A 12,763-nucleotide genomic window follows, 5' to 3' on the forward strand; every position below is an offset into this window, starting at 1 on the left:
CCGTTGTCAGACTTCAACTCCATTGACCCATTGGGTGACACACTCACCAAAGTAAAAGGGCCGGACCACTTGGATTTCAACTTGCCCAGAAAGAGCTTCAACCTTGAATTGAACAACAACACCGAATCACCCGGTTGAAAATATCGCTTCAGGAGTTTGACATCATGATAGTGTTTCATCCTTTCTCTGTACAAACTCTCACTCTCATAGGCATGGTACCGAAACTCATCCATTTTATTCATTGGAAACAACCGCAGCTTGGTTGCGTCGTCCCAATTCGTGTTCAATTTTTTTAACGCCCACAGAGCCTTGTGTTCAAGTTTAACAGGTAAATGACAAGATTTACCGAACAACAACCGATAAGGAGAGGTGCCAATGGGTGTCTTGAATGCTGTTCTATAAGCCCAAAGAGCGTCATCAAGCTTAGATGACCAATCAGTTAGGTTTGCATTAACCGTCTTGGCCAAAATGCTCTTTATCTCCCGATTGGAGACTTCGACTTGTCCACTAGTTTGAGGGTGGTAAGGAGTTGCCACCCTGTTCTGCACTCCATATTTTTCCAAGAGATTAGCGAATTGCTTATTGCAAAAGTGAGTGCCACCATCACTAATGATTGCTGTCGGAGTGCCAAACCTCGTGAATATGTTTCTTTTGAGATATTTGGTGACACTCTTGCCATCATTGTTGGGCAATGCTACAGCTTCAACCCAGTTGGACACATAGTCAACCGCAACGAGGATGTATTGCATACCACGAGAACTCACAAATGGGCCCATAAAGTCGATGCCCCACACATCAAATAGTTCAACCTCCATGACAAAATTCATTGGCATTTCGTGCTTCCTCCCAATTGATCCTTGGCATTGACATTGGTCACAAGATTTTACCATCAAATTTGCATCATGATAAATGGTGGGCCACTAATAGCCACATTCAAGCACCTTAGCTGCTGTGCAGTTCCCATTGTGATGACCCCCCACGGGAGAGTCATGGCAAGCTTTCAAGATTTCCATGGCCTCAGATTCGGCCACACATTGCCGAATTATGTTATCGGCACAAGTGCGGAATAAATAGGGCTCATCCCAATAGTATTGACGACTATCTCTCAGGAATTTCTTCTTTTGATAAGCCTTGATATCGTCGGGGATAAGACCTGTCACCAAGAAGTTGGCGATATCTGCATACCAAGGGGCAACCTTACAAGTTACAGCCAAGAGCCTCTCATCAGGGAAAACATCATTTAACTCAAGATTTCCACTTGGTCTCCCAGCTTTCTCAAGTCTAGATAGATGATCCGCAACTTGGTTTTCACAACCTCTTCGATCTTTGACCTCAAAGTCAAACTCTTGCAACAACAAGACCTAACGAATCAAACTTGGCTTTGCATCTTTATTTGTCATCAAGTATCTCAAGGCCACATGATCCGTATGAACAACCACTTTGGATCCAAGTAGATAGGCCCGGAACTTCTCAAACGCGTAGACAATGGCTAGAAGCTCTTGCTCGGTGACGGTATAATTCATTTGAGCTCCATTGAGGGTCTTGCTAGCATAATAAATTGGGTGCATGATTTTGTTGTGCCTTTATCCAAGCACCGCACCAATAGCGAATCCGCTTGCATCACACATGAGCTCAAATGGCATTGACCAATTCGGAGATACAATAATTGGAGTAGAGGTGAGAATTTCCGTCAACTCATTAAATGCCTTAAGGCATTTCTCACCAAATGCAAACTTATCTTCTTTTTCAGGAAGCTTACATATCGGGTTGGCGATCTTGGAGAAATCTTTGATGAATCGCCGATAGAAACCGGCATGTCCTAAGAAACTGCGAACCCCTTTGACAGAGATTGGTGGGGGGAGCTTGGCTATGATATCAAATTTTGCTCGATCTACCTCAATGCCCTTCTCGGAAATATTATGGCCCAGGACAATCCCTTTTGTCACCATGAAATGACATTTCTCCCAATTAAGTACAAGGTTGGTTTCTTCACACCGCTTCAATACCTTACCGAGATTGGCAAGACATTCGTCAAAGGAGTCACCAACAACAGAATAATCATTCATGAAGACTTCCAAGAAATCTTCCACCATATCTGAGAAAATAGACATCATACACCGTTGGAAAGTAGCCGGGGCATTGCACAAGCCGAAAGGCATGCGGCTGAAAGCAAAAGTGCCATAAGGACAAGTGAAAATAGTCTTCTCCTGGTCCTTTAATGCAATGTTGATTTGGCTGTACCCCGAGTACCCATTCAAAAAGCAATAATAAGCTCTTCCAGCTAGCCGATCAAGCATTTGATCAACAAAAGGCATAGGGAAGTGGTCTTTACAAGTTGCGGTGTTCAGCTTTCGGTAGGCCATACACACTCTCCATCCGGTGACTGTCCTTGTAGGAATCAGCTCATTCTTGGAGTTAGGGACAACAGTGTTGTCCCCCTTCTTTGGCACACATTGCACCGGACTAACCCATGGACTATTTGCAATTGGGCATACAACACCCGCATCCAACTATTTGATTATCTATTTCTTGACCATTTCTTGCATAGGAGGATTTAGCCTCCTTTGATGCTCTACACTTGATGAACTATCCTCCTTAAGCTCGATTCGATGTTCACAAATACCGGAGGGAATTCCCTTAATATCCGCAATAGTCCACCCGATAGATCTTCGATAAGCCCGCAACACTTCAAGCACCTTTTGAGTTTGTTTCTCACTTAAAAAACATGAGAGAATAACCGGTAAAGTATTATCTGGGCCAAGAAAAACATACTTCAAATGAGAGGGAATTAGCTTGAGCTTAAGTTTTGGAGGCTCAATAATCGAAGGCTTACCCGGAGGAGTGGTTCTTTTATCAAGATCAAGAGATAATTTCTTCGGTTCATAAGAGTACGAACCCCGACCAATGAGAGAATTAACTGTTTCAATATACCCCTTCATGTTATCCGCCTCGAAGTTCACCAAAATAGCCGAAAGTGTCTCGTCAAAGTGTGCCTCTTCTAACTTATGCTCCACCGCTTCGTCTATCACATCAAATGAATCAATGACCGAAATGCTCTCATAAGCACTAGTCAATTTTAACCCCTTGCTAGCTTGGAAGGTTACCTCTTCATCATTGACCCGGAATTTTATTTCATTCTTTTTCGAGTCCATTAGGGCTTTCCCGGTGGCAAAAAAAGCCTTCCCAAGATAATTGAGACTTCTTTGTCAACTGCACAATCAAGGATGACAAAATTTGCTGGTAGTAAGAATTCCCCCACTTTAACAAGGATATCATCAACAACTCCTACCGGTCTTTTGATGGTTCTATCGGCCATTTGGAGACGCATGCTCGTTGGTCTAGGTGTTCCCAAACCAGCTTGCTTATATATGGCTAGTGGCATCAAATTAATACTAGCTCCATTGTCACATAAAGCACGAGAAAAATCATGATGGCCAATGGTGCAAGGGATAGTGAAAGCCCCGGGATCTCCCTTCTTCTCAACATTTGATGACGAAATAATAGAACTCACACCGGTGGGTGACTCCCACCGTATCATGCTTGATTGGCCTTTTCTTTGTCAACAAATCTTTCAAGTATTTAGCAAATCCCGGCATTTCTTGGAATGCGTCTAGGAATGGGATATTCATTGACAACCCTTTCAATTGGTCGTAGAAGCGTTGGCACTTGGCATCCTCCGTTCTTTTCATCAATCTTTGTGGGAACGGGGGAGGAGACTTATATGTTTGAGTCAAGGGTTTAATTTCCCCCGTGACCTTACTTTTTTGAAAGCTATCACCGGTAGCTTTATCAACGCTTGGCTCTTCGTCACCCTTTTGAACAGTAGGGTGTACTTCCTTCTCTTTCTCAACAATAATAGGCACTTCAATTGGCGCCTCCATTTCTTCTTCAACCTCTTCTTCAATAGCCTCATCAATAATCGGCTCGACAATGATAGGTTCAACCACTTTCTGATTTACCGCGTCAAGGATCTTTTCGCTGTTAGTGAAAATAGCTTTGCATGAGGCAACGTGATCGCCTCCACTACCCCTTGGGTTCAGAACTGTGTCGCTGAGAAGGCCCCCTCTTTGCGGTGGATATTGCTCACGAGAAATATCTCTCATTTGTGACTCAAGTTTATGAATCGAAGCGGTGTGAGAGCCTACCACTTCGGTCAAAGTTTCCATCTTCTTGTCACTCTTATGCTGGTTGTCTAATATCTTTTCAAGCATAGATTCTATCCGAGAGGTCCCTTGGTCATTGGAAGGACCTTCTCGCCAATTTTGAGAGATAGAAGTGCGGCCCTTTGGTGGAACATAGGCATTGTAATTCCGATTACCATAATTGTTGTTATTGTAATCCCTCCTGTCTGAACTACCATATTCATTTCAGCCATATTGATTGCTTTGTTGTTAGGGTCTCTATTGCTTTGGATAACCCCCTTGATAGTGATCAATATAATTAGCATCCTCACGTTGTGGCTGCCCCTTTAGATAAGCTTCATCCGAGACATGGTACATTCCGGGAGCATGAAGTGGTATCTGCTTGACAACATTAACACTTTTAGCATCTTTCTCCGTAAGCCTCTTTGACAACAAATCCACGGTGGTTTGCAATTGAGCAAAAGCATGATCTCGTTCATGATTTTCTTTGGCCACCGCGGCAGCAGAGGGGCTACCATATAACAGGACTTCACTATCACTCGAGTGCCAAGCTTGATTGTGGGTGGTGAGCTTATCAAGCAAACGGGTGATAACGATAAATGACTTGTCCATGAAGCATCCTCCTGCGGTAGTATTGACAGCAATCTGATTCATTGTATCTAAGCCCTTGTAGAATTTCTCCGTGAGAATATCATCCGGAAATCCATGAGTTGGATATTGAGCTAGATAATACTTGAAACGCTCCCATGCTGAATATAATTGTTCCCCCGGAAGTTGTTTGAACTCAAAGATCTTATCCCTAAGCTCAACCTTTTTGTTTGGCGGGAACCATTTCTTCAAAAATGTATTGGCTAACTCGTTCCAGGTATGTATAGAATTGTCGGGGAGTTTTTCATACCATTCCCTTGCTTGGCCAGCCAAGGAATATTTAAAGACCCGTAATCGAAGCGCATCTACAGAAACAACACCTTGGGATTGTTGAGAACACACATGCAAGAAGTTCTTCAAATGTCGAAGTGGACAATCCTCCGAAGAATTTCGGAAATAACCTTCAAGTTTCAGCAGCTGATAGATAGAACTATCAATTTTGAAAGTAGCATTTCCAGTTCTAGGAGGAACCACAGCAGAAGCATAATCAGCTTCATTGATGAATTCCGCAAAGATATTTTCATCCTCATCCTCTGCTGGTGCAGGTGGATTCACTTAGAGTCCACCTTGGTTTCCTTGATTCCGATTCGGTCTTCCTGCCATGTTCACCTGGTTCACCACAACAGCAAACGAGGTGTGATGGAATAGAAAATGTTTTAAAGAAGAGTACACAACAATCAGTAATTTCTAAATCGTATTCCCCGGCAACGGCGCCAAAATTTGATACGCTCAAATTACACCTATTAATGGCGTAAAACGGATGTTGTCAAATATAGTAACCCAAACGAGGTTGGGGTCAAATCGCACAGGGAATATGGAGAGAAAAGGGTACTAATTGTATGCTATACTAGGCTTTAAAGGCTTTAATCCTATTTCGAGTATTTTAAAAAAGAGATTTGGTTTGTATTTGCTATTTTGAATTGTTTGAAATTTGTTTTGATTTGGAGAACCAAAGTTGTGTCCCCGCAATGATTAGACGTTATACTATGGGTGTCAATATGATATATTTCTAATGAGTTGAAGTTATGCATGCACTTAATCTCTAATACACTTCCTAATATTTTGCAATAGTTAGAAAATATTTCTTTTCATGATTTTCCCAAATGCAGAAAAGTTATAAATAAAGTCGACTAAATATGCCAAGTAGAACTCATCTTATTACTAAGCGAGTTTATTAAACAAGGGTTAGCGCCCCGAGTCCCTGTTATATTATTTCAAATCACACCCTAGTTCATCTTTCCAAATAAGCTAGGGTTTGTGCATGAACAAGTGTTTGCAACAATTTATAGAACAATGAATACTAGAAATAATAAAACACATCACAACCCATTATATATATATATATATATATGCAATGTTAGATACCCATTACATAGCACCCATCATTTGGGTCCACAACTTTGATTAAAGGAACTACTCACTCATTATGGTCTCAAAAGTAGTAAGCAATAAATGAGACATCAAGCTTACAAAGTGTAATAAAGTTGAAGGAATATGGAATCTTCTTGTCTTCACTAAGCTCCAAAAGGGGTTTATTCAATACTCACCCACCAATAGAATGTTTAATACACTTGCAATAAATTCTGAATGAATAAAATGACATAAAATGTTCTTTAAATAGGCTCCAAAAACGCACAGGAAAAACTGACAAAATTGCCCCCGATAGCAAGATCGACGGACCGTCGATCGTTCGGGACGCAGCCCGGAAATCTAGAATAATAAATGAAACAGGAAGTGTCCCACGAACAAAGATGTGGGCTCACCAAATCAACAGCAGCAACAAGTTCTCCTAAGCGTTAAGAGTATCACGAACCTGCTCTTCTCTGTTACCTAACATACCATAAAAAACAACAATGGTATGCCTGAGTACTTTCGTACTCAGTGAGTGACTCGGGGACAACGAGTAATATAAAATAAAATATAATAATATATAAAGAAATCAGTTCTGAAAAGATAGTATAAAAACAGTCATTCCACTTTATGATTCTTAATATCATTTGTTAAACAGTTTACAAAGCCATTAATCACTATAAAAATAGGTATTCAGCTTGTGTATCTCAATTAGAATTATCAAAACCGATTATAAAGCCTTTTGTCAAGTTACAACTTTCAATTATACCTTTCAAATTTATCATGATTGTCAACAACAATTCCATGAGAACATAAGAATATCACACATGCCAATACAGGCCCAAGAATCAAGCATACCGCGCGTAGCGCACCACACCGGAACATATAATTCTCAGTGGCTATCCTTCCTCCCGAATAGCTAGGCATAAATCACACCGAACTATGTAGTACGCAGTGACTATTCTTCCTCCCGAATAGCTAGGCATAAATCACACCCCGGGTAGCGAACCCAGCGGTGACTATCCTTCCTCCCGAATAGCTAGGCATGAATCACACCCCGGGTAGCGAACCCGGTAGTGGCCACTCTTCCTCCCGAATGGCCAAGAAATTACCACACTAGGATCCATAGTGGCTACCCTTCCTCCCGAGTAGCTAGGCCAAATACAACAACAAAGTTCATAGCATAAAAGCCGATTCATAATTTGACTCAAAGTAGTCACACCATCAAATAGCATTAAAGCTCATTATGCCATTACGAAAATTCATAATTTCGTAGATAATCATGAAAACGTTTCCACTTCTTTAAACAATATTATTTTGTCATAGTTCCTTTGTAAAATCATCAATACCAACAATTAACCATCATCACTAAGCATCTCTTATAGAGGAAAACATTCATAATACCTTATACCTATATAGTGTTTGTTACAATATAGGTTCAATGTGGGATCGTCCCCTCACGCACATTAACCATTAATCAAAGCATGTAATAGATTTCAAGAATGTAAAACCAATTTATCATATCATTCAAAATATGCTTTTATAAAGAATCAATCTTTTAAGAGAGTTTGTAAAAGAGACATATGAATTACCTTTATATTAAAAAATGATTTTATTTTCTTGTCCCAACATATAGGTATTAAATGTGATCGGATTTCGAGGTCTTAACCGTTCGTTTCAAGCTATGAAAAGTAGCTGTGAATTTGGTGAATATCTATAGTTTATTGGTCATACAAACCTTAATTAGATGTAGAATGATTCTTTGAAGCATGGAGCTTACGTTTGGGATATTTTAATGGGATTTAAGGTATGTCTCTTTAAAAATAAAATCCTTTTTGAATATAAAGGTAATTTATATGTCTCTTTTGCAAATTCCCTTGAAAGATTGATTCTTTATAAAAGCTTGATTTGAATGATATGATGAATTGGTTTTACACTCTTGAAATCTATTACATGTTTTTATTAATGGTTAATGTGCGTGAGGGGACAAGCCCACATTAAACCTTGATTGTATTATCCTCTATATATTTATATGAAATCATAATCATTTTCTTCTATAAGAGATGATCAGTGATGAGGGTTAATTGTTGGTATTGATGATTTTACAAAGAAACCATGACAAAGGAATCTTGTTTAAAGAAGTGAAAATGTTTTCAAGATTATCTATGAAATTATGGATTTTTGTAATAACATAATGAACGTTAACGCTATTTGATGGTGTGACTACTTTGAAACAAATTGTGAATCGACTTCTATGCTATGAACTTTGTTGTTGTGTTTGGCCTAGCTACTCGGGAGGAAGGGTAGCCACTATGGATCCTGGTGTGGTAATTGCCTAGCCATTCGGGAGGAAGAGTGGACACTACTGGGTTCGCTACCCGGAGTGTGGTTTATGCCTAGCTATTCGGGAGGAAGGATAGCCACCGAGAATTACATGTTCCGGTGTGGTGCGCTGTGTTTAGGGAACCTCTACGGTCATCCCTTCGATGTGATTGATTCTCTGGCCTGTATTGGCATGTGTGGTATTCTTATTCTCTCATGGGAACTGTTGTTGACAATCGTGATCAATTTGAAAGGCATAATTGAAAGCTGTAGCTTGACTAAAGCCGTTGACAATCGTGATCAATTTGAAAGGCATAATTGAAAGCTGTAGCTTGACTAAAGGCTTTATAATCGGTTTTGATAATTTTTATTGAGATACACAAGCTGAATACCTATTTTAATATTGATTAATGGCCTTGTAAACTGTTTAACAAATGATATTAAGAATCATAAAGTGGAATGACTGTTTTTATACTATCTTTTCAGAACTGATTTCTTTATGTATTATTATATTTTATTTTTATGTTACTTGTTGTCCCCGAGGCACTCACTGAGTACGAAAGTACTCAGGCATACCATTGTTGTTTTTGATGGTATGTTAGGTAACAGAGAAGAGCAGGTTCGTGATACTCTCGACGCTTAGGAGAACTTGCTACTGCTGTTGATTTTGGTGAGCCCACATCTTTGTTCGTGGGACACTTCCTGTTTCATTTATTATTCTAGATTTTCAGGCGGCGTCCCGAAGTTAGCTGATTGCTGTGTCTCTTAGAAGCTCCATAGATAGTTGTCAGAATTGTGGGTAGATTTTCAAAGTCTCGTACGACTTAATGGCTGTTTGCCACGTTTATGACTGTTTACTTACATTAGAATTCCGCTGATCTTACTTCATAATTGTGATCCTGATATATGCAGTTACTTATAACTTTGTTTAATTTAATACGGAAAGACTATTAAAAAGAAACTTGATGTTACATTTATTTTATAAACTATTGGAGGTGAATATTGAACCTGGCGGGTTTAAGTGTTATTATTGTGTCGTTTAGGTTCTTCCGATGTTGTTCATGATGTCGGATGCCGGTCACGTCTAGGGTGGGTTTTGGGGTGTGACAGTTTATTAATTTCTAGGGTTACTATTACTAATTTCACCATTGAAAACCTATAAAAGGGATGATAATCATGAAGATGATACGGAATGATTGAAAGGGATGGATGGGACTTACCTTTCAAGATTATTCTTGTCTTAGTTTGAAATTTCACCCTAAGTGCTTATGGGGAACTGTGTTGGAGTTTTATGAATAAGGAATGTGGGACTAAGTATTTAAAAAATGGCATTCTGCCCCCCATCGACTGCTGTGGTGGTCAAACTACCGCTGCAGTGGTCTCGCTATAGCGGCCAAGTGCCCACTATAGCGGACCAACGAAACCCCGACCTCTGCAATAGCGGGCCATGTCCCGCTATGGCGACATCACAATAGCGGGCCATTTCCCACCACAGTGGACACCCGAACTACCCTTGGCTGGCGACGGCGAGGGCCTCACCGCTATAGCGGTGCTGCCGTAGCGGTACTAGCCCCGCCGTTGCTGTGCTATTTGGGCAGTAAGCTCGACTTTTTGCCAAGTTTTCCACTCTATCACCTAATATTTCATCCGAGGCCTCACAACACAAACAAAACATGCACATATACATAAAAACATCATAAGAATCTACCCGTGGCCACGAAATTCCCAACGGAGTTCTAATTTCCTACCTACCCCTCGATGGACTCAACAAAATCAAACAACAACTACAACAAGTCAAATTTTCAGTTCTTAGACTTAGACAGCCGAGTTTTTATTAGCTCGTTCTACCCTTGGGAAGGTTCTATATGGTGGAGTGATCCTATATTTCCTATAACGACCGGGTGGGTCGTTACGCCAGATACCCATTAAAACAGCATTCGTCCCGAACGGACAAGGATGAGGAAACTGTGAAAAGTTACCTGATTCGATGTAAAGCTGAGGATACTTGCTACGCATATCAGATTCTGTTTCCCAAGTAGCTTCCTCTACCGGTCGATTCTTCCACTCGACTTTCACAGAGGCTGTTTCCTTAGACCTCAACTTGCGAACATCCCTATATAAGATAGCAACGGGCTCTTCCTCATATGTCAAATTCTCATTTAACAAAATCGAATCCCAACGGATTATGTACGAACCATCGCCGTTGTACCTTTTCAACATCAAAACATGGAATATCGGATGAACGCCTGATAGACCCGGAGGTAAAGACAACTTGTAAGCCACCTCCCCCACACGCTTAAGGATCTCAAACTGCCCAATGTACCTCGGGCTAAGCTTTCCCTTCTTCCCAAACCATATCAAACCCTTTATGGGTGAGACTTGCAAATATACTTGCTCTCCCTCTCCAAACTCAAGATCACGGACCTTACGGTCCGCATACTCCTTCTGCCTACTCTGTGCTGCCAGAAGCTTAAATTGAATCACCTTCACCTTATCTAGGGACTCCTTTTGAAGATCAGTACCCTAAGGTCTCACCTCAAACACGTCAAACCACCCAATAGGAGACCTAGACCTTCTCCCATACAACGCCTCAAACGGAGCCATATCAATACTCGAGTGGTAGCTATTATTGTATGTAAATTCGGCCAAAGGTAAGAACTGATCCCAATGCCCACCAAGTCTATCACACAAGCACGAAGCATATCTTCAAGAACCTGAATAGTCCACTCAGACTTCCCGTCAGTCTGTGGGTGAAATGCTGTACTAATATCCAACCTCGTACCCAACTCTCATGCAAACACTCATAAAATCTGGATGTGAACGTTGTGCCCCAATCGGACACGATGGAGATAGGAACTCCATGAAGCCTAACCATCTCACGAATGTAGATTTTAGCCAATTTCTCCGTATCGTAAGTTATCTTCACTGGAATAAAGTGGGCAGACTTAGTCAATCTGTCAACAATAACCCAGATAGAGTCAAACTTCCCCAGCATCTTCGAAAGACCGACTATGAAGTCCATGGCTATTCTTTCCCAGTTCCACTCAGGAATGGGGATCCTCTGAAGTGTACCCCCAGGTTTCTAATGTTCATACTTCACTTGCTGGTAGTTCACACACTGAGCAACAAACTCCACTATATCATGATTTATCCTAGTCCACTAGTAGTGCTGTCTCAAATCGCGGTACATCTTGGTAGGGCCAGGATGAATAAAATATCTCAAACTGTGAGCCTCTGTCAGAATGGTTTTGATTAAATCACCCATATGTGGCATGCAAACTCGCCCCTTAATCCGCAGCACCCCTACTTCGTCAATCACAGACTCCTTGGCCTCTCCACACAACACCTTATCAAGAATGTTTCACAACTTAACATCTTATGATTGCTTAGCCTTCATCTGCTCCAGAAATGATGACCGAGCCTCAACATAAGCCTACACCCTACTCGTGTTAGAAATATCCAACCTCATAAGACTGTTAGCCAGAGTATGAACCTCTCTAGCTAACGGACGCTCCGAAGAAATCAAACGAGCCAGAATTCCCATACTAGCCGACTTCCAGCTCAATGCGTCAGCCACTACATTTGCCTTACCATGATGATACAGAATGGTGATGTCATAGTCCTTAGTAGTTCCATCCATCTCCGCTGCCTAGAGTTCAGATCCCTCTGAGTGAACACATGCTGCAAACTGCGACTGTCAGTGTACACCTCACAATGGATACCATACAGGTAGTGCCTCCAAATTTTTAACGCAAACACCATCGTTGCCAACTCTAAGTCATGAGTAGGATAGTTCTTCTGATGCACTTTCAACTGCCGAGAAGCATAGGCAATCACCTTCTTTTCCTATATCAAAATAGTACCCAAACCAGAACGTGAAGCATCACAATAAACAACAAAATCCTTGCCCTCCACAGGCAATGCTAGAATAGGCGCTGTAGTCAATAAAGACTTGAGCTTTTGGAAGGTCTCCTCACACTCATCAGATCACTAAAATGGTACCTCTTTCTGAGTCAAGCGAGTCAAATGAGAAGCAATAGAGGCAAACCCTTTCAAAAATCGATGATAGTAGCTAGCCAGACCCACGAAACTACAGATCTAGGTCACTGATGTTTGCTTAGCCCATTTCTTGACTGCCTGAATTTTTTGAGGATCCATCATAATACCTTCCCTCGAAATTACATGCCCCAAGAAGGGCACTGAAGACAATCAGAATTCACACTTGGAGAATTTAGCATACAGCTCCTTCACACTTGGAGAATTTAGCATACAACTCATTCTCTCTCAATACACCAAGAGCA

General features: G+C 41.1%; 1 non-coding gene across 1 annotated transcript; it reads left to right on the forward strand.

The window, feature by feature from the left end:
• Positions 1–4,842: 4,842 nt before the first annotated feature.
• LOC132616290 (small nucleolar RNA R71) lies at positions 4,843–4,949 on the forward strand. Its single transcript, XR_009573081.1, has one exon. It is a non-coding gene; the product is annotated as a small nucleolar RNA R71 (small nucleolar RNA).
• The last annotated feature ends 7,814 nt before the right edge of the window (positions 4,950–12,763 follow it).

Source organism: Lycium barbarum, chromosome 10 (assembly GCF_019175385.1).
Source record: "Lycium barbarum isolate Lr01 chromosome 10, ASM1917538v2, whole genome shotgun sequence".
In the NCBI taxonomy this organism is placed as follows: Eukaryota; Viridiplantae; Streptophyta; class Magnoliopsida; order Solanales; family Solanaceae; genus Lycium; species Lycium barbarum.